General features: G+C 46.2%; 1 pseudogene; it reads left to right on the top strand.

Annotated features, from left to right (window-relative positions):
• Positions 1-7,015: 7,015 nt before the first annotated feature.
• LOC123139572 (uncharacterized) lies at positions 7,016-8,162 on the top strand (annotated as a pseudogene).
• Positions 8,163-9,583: the final 1,421 nt, after the last annotated feature.

Below are 9,583 nucleotides of genomic sequence, written 5' to 3' on the forward strand. Positions count from 1 at the left end.
CGCGGAGGTGACGTGGGAGATGATGGGACGCTGGGCTGTGGGCCCGAGTAGGCCCGGTTCTGTCTTGGGCCAAAGCTGGGCCGACAATAGGGCTGCTGATAATGTGGGCCTTGACAGATTTTAAGTCTGTGTACTTATAAAGAAAAAACTCCCATCGAGGAGGACCAAACCTGAACACACGTACCCTTTCGCCGGCGCCGGCGCCGGCGCTGCCGCCGCTCTATTGGATCGACCGGCAAGATGGCGGGGAGATCCTCACCCTGGAAGCTCATGGGGCAGCAGTCCAGCGCTTTTCTCCGTCGCCAAACGACCCAGGAATCTCCCGCCGGCGGCGAAATCCCTAGTGCGGAAGCTGTACTGTTGAGTCTGGCGAAGGTTCTTGCTGATCTGGAAGGGCAGGAGAGTCAGAGAGAGCTGACCAAGGTGGTCACTGGGAGCTTGGAGGATGAACTCGTTCCATAGGATCGAATGCAACAGATTCTCCAAGGGTTTCTCCTGGATCAAATCGCGCCCTTGCGCCACCGGCTGTCGCATGAGAAGCAGATCCAGGATCATCTCAGGTCCAGGGCCAAAGAGAAGAGCAATCGCGCCCACAGACTAGAGTCTGATGGTGGTGGTCGCGAGTCTGCATTCAAATCACAGAGGGAGGCAGAGTCGATGATGTTCATGGGTTTGGACACCATTACCAATGGGGACAGGAAGATGGTCGGATCAGACAAGCCAATGCTCCAACCTGCATATCCCAGCACCAATGGATTGCGGCGGCGACGATGAAAAGGATGAGATGGACATGCGCAAATCAAACGCGTATTGGACTGTGAAATCGGACACGCTGATGCTCAAACCTGCAGGTACAATTGGCAGATGCTCTATGATCATGACGAGATGGACACACTATTGGCTAAGGAGATGGCTAACGAGGTGGAGAGATTCGCTTCATATGTTCGCAGCTGGGAATTTGCCTGGGGCAGAACCCGCGGCTTCTTCAGAGACATGAGTGAGTGAGTGAGTGTGAGGATCTCTCTTGCGGTCAGTGGATCGAAGGAATTTTCATGGGATTCGAGCTAAGAATTTGAATTCGGATGAGGATTCCTCCCAACCACCCACACCTCTATCCGTTACAACCGAGCCACGACTGTAGCCGTCCAAATTCTAGCCAAAGTGAGACGATGGACTACTGTAGCTATTTAACAGTACACCCGCTCAGCGGGCCCAGTTTGGGCTAGCAAGCCACTGGGGAAGCCTTTTGGGCCGGTTGGACTTGGGCCTTGGAACCAGTGGGACTGGCGCTTCGCTCTTGTCGGCACGCTCCTGATCAGCTACAGGTCTTCTGTCCTCATCTTCAGGTTCAGGTGTTGCATCTTCAGAGTTAACACGAACATGGCTGCTGACATCCCTCCTCTGATGAGAAACGGCTTGACCCCAAGCCGCCGAACGAGGAAACTGTTGACGGAGAGAATCCAGGTCTTCCTAGGTCACCCCTTATGGAGATGATCCGCTCCACCGAATCAAACCCTGAGCAATTGTACGCTTGCCTTGTTGACATACGCGCTGCTAAAGAATACGTTGTGGAACCTGTAGAGAAGCAAAAGACGAGGCACCTTACAAGCAACAGGACAGTTAGGTAAGACCACCCTTTTCAGTTGAGAAACATGGAAAACGGGGTGGACTCTGATGTCAGGAGGTAATTGCAGTTTGTAAGCTACTTCGCCATTTTTTTCCAGAATGGTGTAAGGGCCGTAGTACTTGTAGGCCAACTTGTGGTTAGCTCTATGCACAACCGACGACTGCACATAAGGCTCTAGTTTGAGGAATACTTGTTCGCCAACCTCAAAAACTCTCTCAGTTCTTTTCTTGTCTGCCATGTGCTTCATCCGTTGCTGGGCCCGAAACAAATGCTGTTTGACAGAAGCCACCACTACTTCTCTGTCCTGCATCCACTGTTTCATGTCTATTGGAGCAACTGTATCACTAATAGAGATGCCAAAGTACCTGGGAGAATGGCCATACAACACTTCAAAAGGTGTTTTGCCCACAGCAGAATGCCAATATGTGTTATACCAGAATTCACACATTGATAACCATTTGCTCCATTTGGATGGATGAGAACTGATGAAACTTCTCAAGTAGCATTCAACTTGTTGGTTAACTCGCTCGGTTTGCCCATCAGTAGCAGGATGGTAGATAGAACTCATATTCAGTTGTGTGCCAGTCCTGTGAGTTAGAGTTTGCCAAAAATTACTCGTGAAAACAGGATCTCTGTCTAAGACAATGTACTCTGGCATTCCATGCAGTTTATAAACATTGTCAAGGAATATTTCAGCCACTTTCTGTGCAGAGAAGGGATGTTTGAGAGGCATGAAATGACCATATTTATTAAACTTATCTATGACCACCAAAATGCAATCAAACTGATATGAATGAGACAGCCCAGTAATGAAATCCATAGTAACAGTTTCCCATGCTTTGTTTGGAACAGGCAAGGGAGATAACAGCCCTGGATACTTTACTCTCTCAGGTTTAGCTTGTTGACAGACTAAACAGGACTGCACCTTGTCCTTGATAAACTTTTTCATACCAGTCCATCTGAACAAGGAGTGGATTCTATGATATGTAACAGGAAACCCAAAAGACCACCAATAGGACTATCATGGAAGGCAGAGAAAATCTTGTCATGCAGCTCCACATTGTTTCGCACCCAAATGCAGCCCTTGTATCTCAGCGACCCTTGAATCAATTGGAAATTAGGTTTAGCAGAGGGATTAACAGCTAATGTGTGTAACAGTTCAGTGGCCTTGTCATCTGCAGAATAGCTAGCTACTACATCTTCCAACCATACATGACATGATCTGGAGATGTGAAATAACTGAAAAGAATGAGGCCTTCTAGAAAGAGCATCTGCAGCTGAGTTTTCCACCCCCTTTTTGTACACAATGTTATAGTTCAGGCCCATGAGCTTAGTCAATGCTTTCTGCTGCCAAATAGTGTGTAGTTTTTGATTTTGCAAGTGCACAAGGCTCTTTTGGTTAGTTCTAATAGTGAATTGCTGGAACTGCAAATAAGGTCTCCAATGATCAACAACTAATAAGATAGTTAGATATTCCTTCTCATAAACTGAAAGAGCTCTGTTCTTTGGGCCTAAAGCTTTACTGATATAAGCTAGTGGGTGTCCTTGCATTAGAACAGCTCCAATGCCTAGCTCACAAGCATCAGTTTCTATGACAAAAGGTTTGTCATATTGAGGGAGTGCTAGAACTGGAGCTTCAATCAATGCCTTTTTCAATGTTGCAAAAGTTGTTTCTGTGATTTCAGTCCAGACAAATGGAACTCCCTTTTTAAGCAGTTCAGTCGGTGGCTTGCTGATCACTCCATAGTGTTGAATGAATTTCCTATAATAACTAGTCAACCCAAGAAAACCTCCGACTTCCGTGACATTAGATGGAGTAGGCCATTGCTCTACTGTTTGGATTTTGCTGGGATCTGTTGCAACTCCTTGAGGAGTTATGGTATGTCCCAAATAACCAATCTGTTGTTGAGCAAACGCACACTTTGACATTTTGACTTTCCATTGATCAGCTCTCAGCAAAACCAGTACTTCTCTAACATGTTTTAAGTGCTCCTCATATGACTTGCTGAAAATCAAAATGTCATCAAAGAAAACCAAGGTATTCTTCCTGTTAACAGGGGACAGGGTGTTGTTCAGCCCCCCCTGGAATGTTCCTGGAGCTTCACTCAGACCCATGGCCAAAACAGTGAACTCATGGTGGACAAGATGAGTTTGGAAAGCTGTTTTATATTCCTCCGCCTCAGCTAATCTGATCTGATGGTAACCAGCCCTGAGATCCAATTTAGTGAACCAAGCAGCACCAGATAGTTCATCCAAAAGCTCATCAATCACAGGTACTGGGAATTTCCCTTTTATAGTGATAGCATTTAGCATCCTGTAGTCCACTACTACTCTCCATTCCCCTCCCTTTTTCTTAACTAGCAGCACTAGAGAAGAAAAAGGACTTTTGATTGGTCTAATGATACCTGACTTTAGCATTTCTGCAATTTGTTTTTCAAGTTCATCCTTTAACTGTGGTGCTATTCTGTAAGGTCTAACTGTGACTGGTCTAGCTCCTGGAATTAAAGTGATTTTGTGGTCACACTCTCTTCTAGGTGGTAACTGAGTAGGAGTTTCAAAAACCTCAGCAAATTCCTCTAATAACAACTGGATTTCTGGAGTTACAGCAGTTTATCCTTCAGCTTGAAGTGCAGAGATAGCAACACAGGTGTAAGCACATTCTTCAGAACCAATGCCATGTAAAGTGACTGTCTGTCCCTCCTTGTTAAAAGACAACCATTTCTCAACCCAATCAACATACATGGGACTGTGTTGAGCCAGCCAATCCAACCCCAATATGCCATCATAAGTTTGCAGGGGCAACAACTTGAAATTTGAAATGAATTTAGCACCATTGGACCGCCACACACAATTTTTGATTTGTTGTTGACACTGAATTGTTGGACCACCAGCTACTGTAACTGTGATTGTTTTAATTGGACTGACACCTGCTAATGAACTGTGTTGCAAATCCAAGAAAGAGTGTGTACTACCCGAGTCAACCAGAAACTGAAATGTGTGGCCCTGCAATTCAATTTCCAATTGCAAAACTGGAGCTTCTAGTCCCTTTCCCATAGCTGCAGCAGATAACCTGATGGAATGAGCTGAAGATTGTTCAGGTTGTTCACTGTCAGAGTCAGAGTCTTCAGTGGAATTGGTTTGTAATTGTTCTATCATTTCTTGAACAAAATGTAGTTGAACTGTGGCCTTGCACACATGATCCTTAGACCATTTTTCTCCACAAACAAAACACAGCCCCTTGGATTTTCTATATTTTCTAAGTGCTGTCCACTTATCTTCCTGAGCTACACCACTGACAGAGTCTGAACTTCGTATGTCTTCTTGTTTCTGAACCTTCGAACTAGCATAGCTTGAAGCAGTGACCAATTTCCTTGGAGCGGAACTTGAGGTGGAAGAGTACGTCTCTCCTAATTCCTCATGGAGGAGAGCTAGTTCATACGCAACATCTAAATCCTTGGGTTTCTGCAGTGCCACCACCATCCTTACTCCAGGTTTAAGCCCATCCAAAAACCTGGTGGTGTAATGTAGGGAATTGGGTGTATCTTCATACGCTGTCAACTGATCATACAGCTCTGCAAAGCATTCAACATAGTCTTATACAGTAGTTGTTTGAGAAATTCGGAATAGCTTCCTGAGCAAAGTTTGGTGTTGATTTCGCCCAAAACGACCCTGTAACGCAGCACAAAACTCTGAACAGTTGGTATTTGGCATGCGCCTGTGCATAGATTCAAGCCACCGAGTAGAAGTACCTTCGAAATGAGCTGTAGCCAGAGATAACCATCTGTGAGGAGGCGTGCTCCACAACTTGAACTGGTCTTCACATCTGTTCTACCATAATCTCGGATTTGACCCATCGAATTTGGGAATCTCCAGATGCATGGAAAACGAGGAATACTCAGCAGTATCCATCGGATGTGGATCATGGGGAGAAAATTTTCTGGGAGAAAAAACGGAATTGCGCGCACCTTTGACAGGAGGAGGGACATAGATGTTATGTGCCTTCCCCCAGTTTTCATTGTTGAAGCCAAGGGCGCTGGTCGTGGCCGCGCCACGACCTGGCCCAGCGTTGCGCGAACAGGTTCCGTCGGCCTTGGAATCCGACTCCGACGGCTCCATCTTGTAGAAATCCGTCCTGATCTGCTCGAGGTCGAGGGCAATTTCGTCTCGGATCCCATCCGCCCGTGCCGACATGAGGCTGTCGAGGGTCACGTTGTTGGCTTCGATCATCTTGCTCATCGACTTGAGAAGCGACTCACCGTGAGTCCGGAGCCTGTTGTCCATGTCGCTGGTGAACTCATGGCGAAGTAGTTCGTAGATGGTGCGGCTGTCGGTGTTGAGCTCTTCCATGGCTTGGATCCGTCGCCGCTCGCCAAATCGCGTCGTGTAGTGGTGGGGCGGCAACTCCAGGGTGACGAGGCTCTGATTACCAGATGTGAGGATCTCTCTTGCGGTCAGTGGATCGAAGGAATTTTCATGGGATTTGAGCTAAGAATTTGAATTCGTATGAGGATTCCTCCCAACCACCCACACCTCTATCCGTTACAACCGAGCCACGGCCGTAGCCGTCCAAATCCTAGCCAAAGTGAGACGATGGACTAATGTAGCTATTTAACAGTACACCCGCTCAGCGGGCCCGGTTTGGGCTAGCAAGCCACTGGGGAAGCCTTTTGGTCCGGTTGGACTTGGGCCTTGGAACCAGTGGGACTGGCGCTTCGCTCTTGTCGGCACGCTCCTAATCAACTGCAGGTCTTCTGTCCTCATCTTCAGGTTCAGGTGTTGCATCTTCAGAGTTAACAGGAACAGGGCTGCTGACAGTGAGCAACTAACAAATCTCTCTTGTGTAACTAGTGGTTCATGTCAGGTCGACCCTTGTATAAATGAAGATAAAGAAAATGGGAAGGGTTCTCTTTTTCCTTGAAACTAAGGAAGGGGTCCATTTACTTGATTTTTTGTGCATGTGGTCATCTAGTGCTTGTTCATGCATGTTCATTAGAACATTTCTGACACCCGATTCACTTATTTTGGTTCTGCGTGCAGCGACTCTGAGTTCCATTCAGTTTACGCACAACATTCCCGGACTCAAGAACAGCCCTGGGTCCGCCACGCGAACATTGCAGATCTTCTCCATCAAGCTCGCAGAAATAGCCGGTGGCCTCAAGTGGCCATTGTTTGTGTATGGCGTGGTTGCTGCTAGAGACGTCGCGGATCACAACTGCAACCTTCTATTCTCCCGTAATAGGAGCCAGGCCCAAGAACTGAAAGAAGATGTATGTATGCTACGACTATCTTTTGATTTTCTTTTGGAGACCTTGTTTGCACACCTGTGTCCTCTTTTACTAATGAATGGGATGAAATTGATGATGCTTGCAGGGTAGAATTTTGCACTTGATTGGCCCGTCCCGTGCAATTGTGTTTACGGACAGAGTTGACTTTGAAATCCAACTGAAAGTAAAAGGTACAGGTACGACCAAGTCATAAGATAAAGCATTGATCAGCTCTGCAGATTGTTACGAAGGCAGATATGGACCTGCTATGTCAACCTTTTCTGTCAGTAACTGTTCCTGCACACTGGAGTTTTGTGCGAAGACAGTTACGCGAACCTTTCAGGCCACTGTCCTGGATGTCCAGGTTGTCAAAGATGATGGGGCATAGCCTTTTCAATGCGGTGGCCGATTTGCCTGCTCTCCACTATCGGGGAAGTTCGTTTTTGCTGATAGCGGAGTCACTTGCACTATCAACCCCTCATCTAGCCAAATTGTGTTGCTTGATTCAAAAGATGGTGCATGGCTGAAAAAACGTAGTGGTGGTTACCTACATATGTGGAGGCAAGTTGTTTCAGTAGAAATTGAAGGACGGTTAGACATTTTCATACAAGCCTACTCCAAATCTGGCGATATCGCTTCACAAGGCCAGGTCCGTTTCATACCCAAATCTTGCGGCATGAGTCATGGTAAATGTGCTTTTGGTGGCTCTGAGGTATCAATTACTGTTGCTTGGCCCTTGTTGCTACGGACAAGGGGGGAATCGCAGCACGGGGAAATTTGTTTGAATGTTAAAGCTAGGAGATTTGCGGCAGGGAACACTGAGAAGAGAGGACAACACCAACCAAACATTTGCTCCCATATCCTTCCTGTTGTTGAAGGAGCACTGCTATACAGACGATGTTGTGCAGCCAATTTTTGCACCATCCTGCTAATTGAACCATGCATTCCTGGGGCCAAGTGGAGGCCGGCCGCTGGATCTAGCATCGTGCAATGTTCCGCTACTTAGTATCGGCTGCTCAGTAGTTTCGTTGTTGAAGTGTCTCAGTAGTTTTGTACTTGATCTCCTATGTGAAGTGTCAAACCGTTTGTATGTATCTCCTATAACTTGTGCATCCAACTTCCTGTCTATTGTCTTTTAGGTTATGTTGTGTGGAGTATTCCTGTTTTGATTAACCGGAGGTCTTGTTTGTCCTATTTCCTGTTGTGTAAATGTTCTCTTTGCCATTTTTGCTAGATTTTTATTCCGTAGAATTGCTAAATAAATGTCATACATGTAGTGTCTTTCTCCGGACCATTCATTCATTTATGTACTGTCGGGCCAACATGCAAGTACAACTCGAATACACGGCTGCTCGGTTGGCCCTAGGAAAACTCAACCACTTCCTTAGGGCATCTTCAACGCTGGGCTCTTATGTAGACGCTAATGGATAAAAAAAATCTCGTCAAATAAAAAACCAACGGAGCGCTCCCTACTTCAATGTTGAGCGCTAACTATAGGCACTAATTAACTGAAAAACCGATCGCTACACAACATCGCCATTGAACCCATATGTAAAGGGCTAAGCGCTAGGATTAATCGGGCCAACTGCTAATCGGATAGGATTCTGATCCTGGCGCCCAACATTGTACATGCCCTTATGCTATCCCACAGTACCGGGTCTTGCTCAATCAACCTTGCATGTCTTCTGCATGAAGCTCGCAGAAATAGCCGGTGGCCTTGAGTGGCCGGAGACATGGTGGATCACAACTGCAGCATTATCTTCTCTTGCGATAGGAGCTAGACGACCCATGAACTCACACAATGGGTATGCATATATGCCGCATCTTAGCTAACGATAAAGCACTGATTAGTGACTGGCGCATTTATAGGGGAGGATATGGCCCTGGTTTTTGTTGTGAGAATTGTTTATGCACAATAGAGTTTTGCTTGCAGTGGGTTAGAAAATTGGTCCAGGCCACTATCTTGGGTGTCCTAGTTGTCAAATATGGGTCATGGCCTTTTGAATATGGTGGACGAGTTGCTTGTTCCTCACTATCAGGAAAATTTGTGATCACTGATACTTGAGTTGCTCGTATGATTATCCCTAGTCTACCCAAATTGTGTTGCTTGATTCAAGAGATGGAGCAATGCCGAGAAGCGTTGATAGTTATCTACATTTGTTGAGGCAAGTAGTTTCTGTACACATTGAAGGAAGATTGGACGTTCTCATACAAGCCTACTCAGAATCTGGTGATATCACTGCACAAGGCATGTTCGTTTCATGACTAAGTTTTGCCACATAAGCCAAGATAAATGTGCATTTGGTGACACTGAGGTGGTGATTGTTGTTGCTTGGTTCCTTATAACCACAGACAAGAGGGAAGTCACGGCACAATGAGGATTTGTTTGAAGCTGCCAGCTAGGAGATTGTGGTGTGACAAAGGGCATCATCGACCAAACCTTTGCTTACCATACATCCTGGTTGTTGAAGAGTCTTTAGTTTTTGTGTATGTAAAATAACCAACTATACATGTATCTACTATAACTTATGCCATCAAGTTATTTGCTATTGCCTAATAGGTTGAGAACCAACCTGTGGTTGGATCGTTAGAGGGACAGTGGTATTCCCAGCCCACCAGGGTTCAAGTCTCTCGAAGGTGCTCATAGGGGCAGGGTGTGTGCGTTCATAGGGGTGAATGTATGCGCGTATGT

Source organism: Triticum aestivum, chromosome 6B, assembly GCF_018294505.1.
Source record: "Triticum aestivum cultivar Chinese Spring chromosome 6B, IWGSC CS RefSeq v2.1, whole genome shotgun sequence".
NCBI lineage: Eukaryota > Viridiplantae > Streptophyta > Magnoliopsida > Poales > Poaceae > Triticum > Triticum aestivum.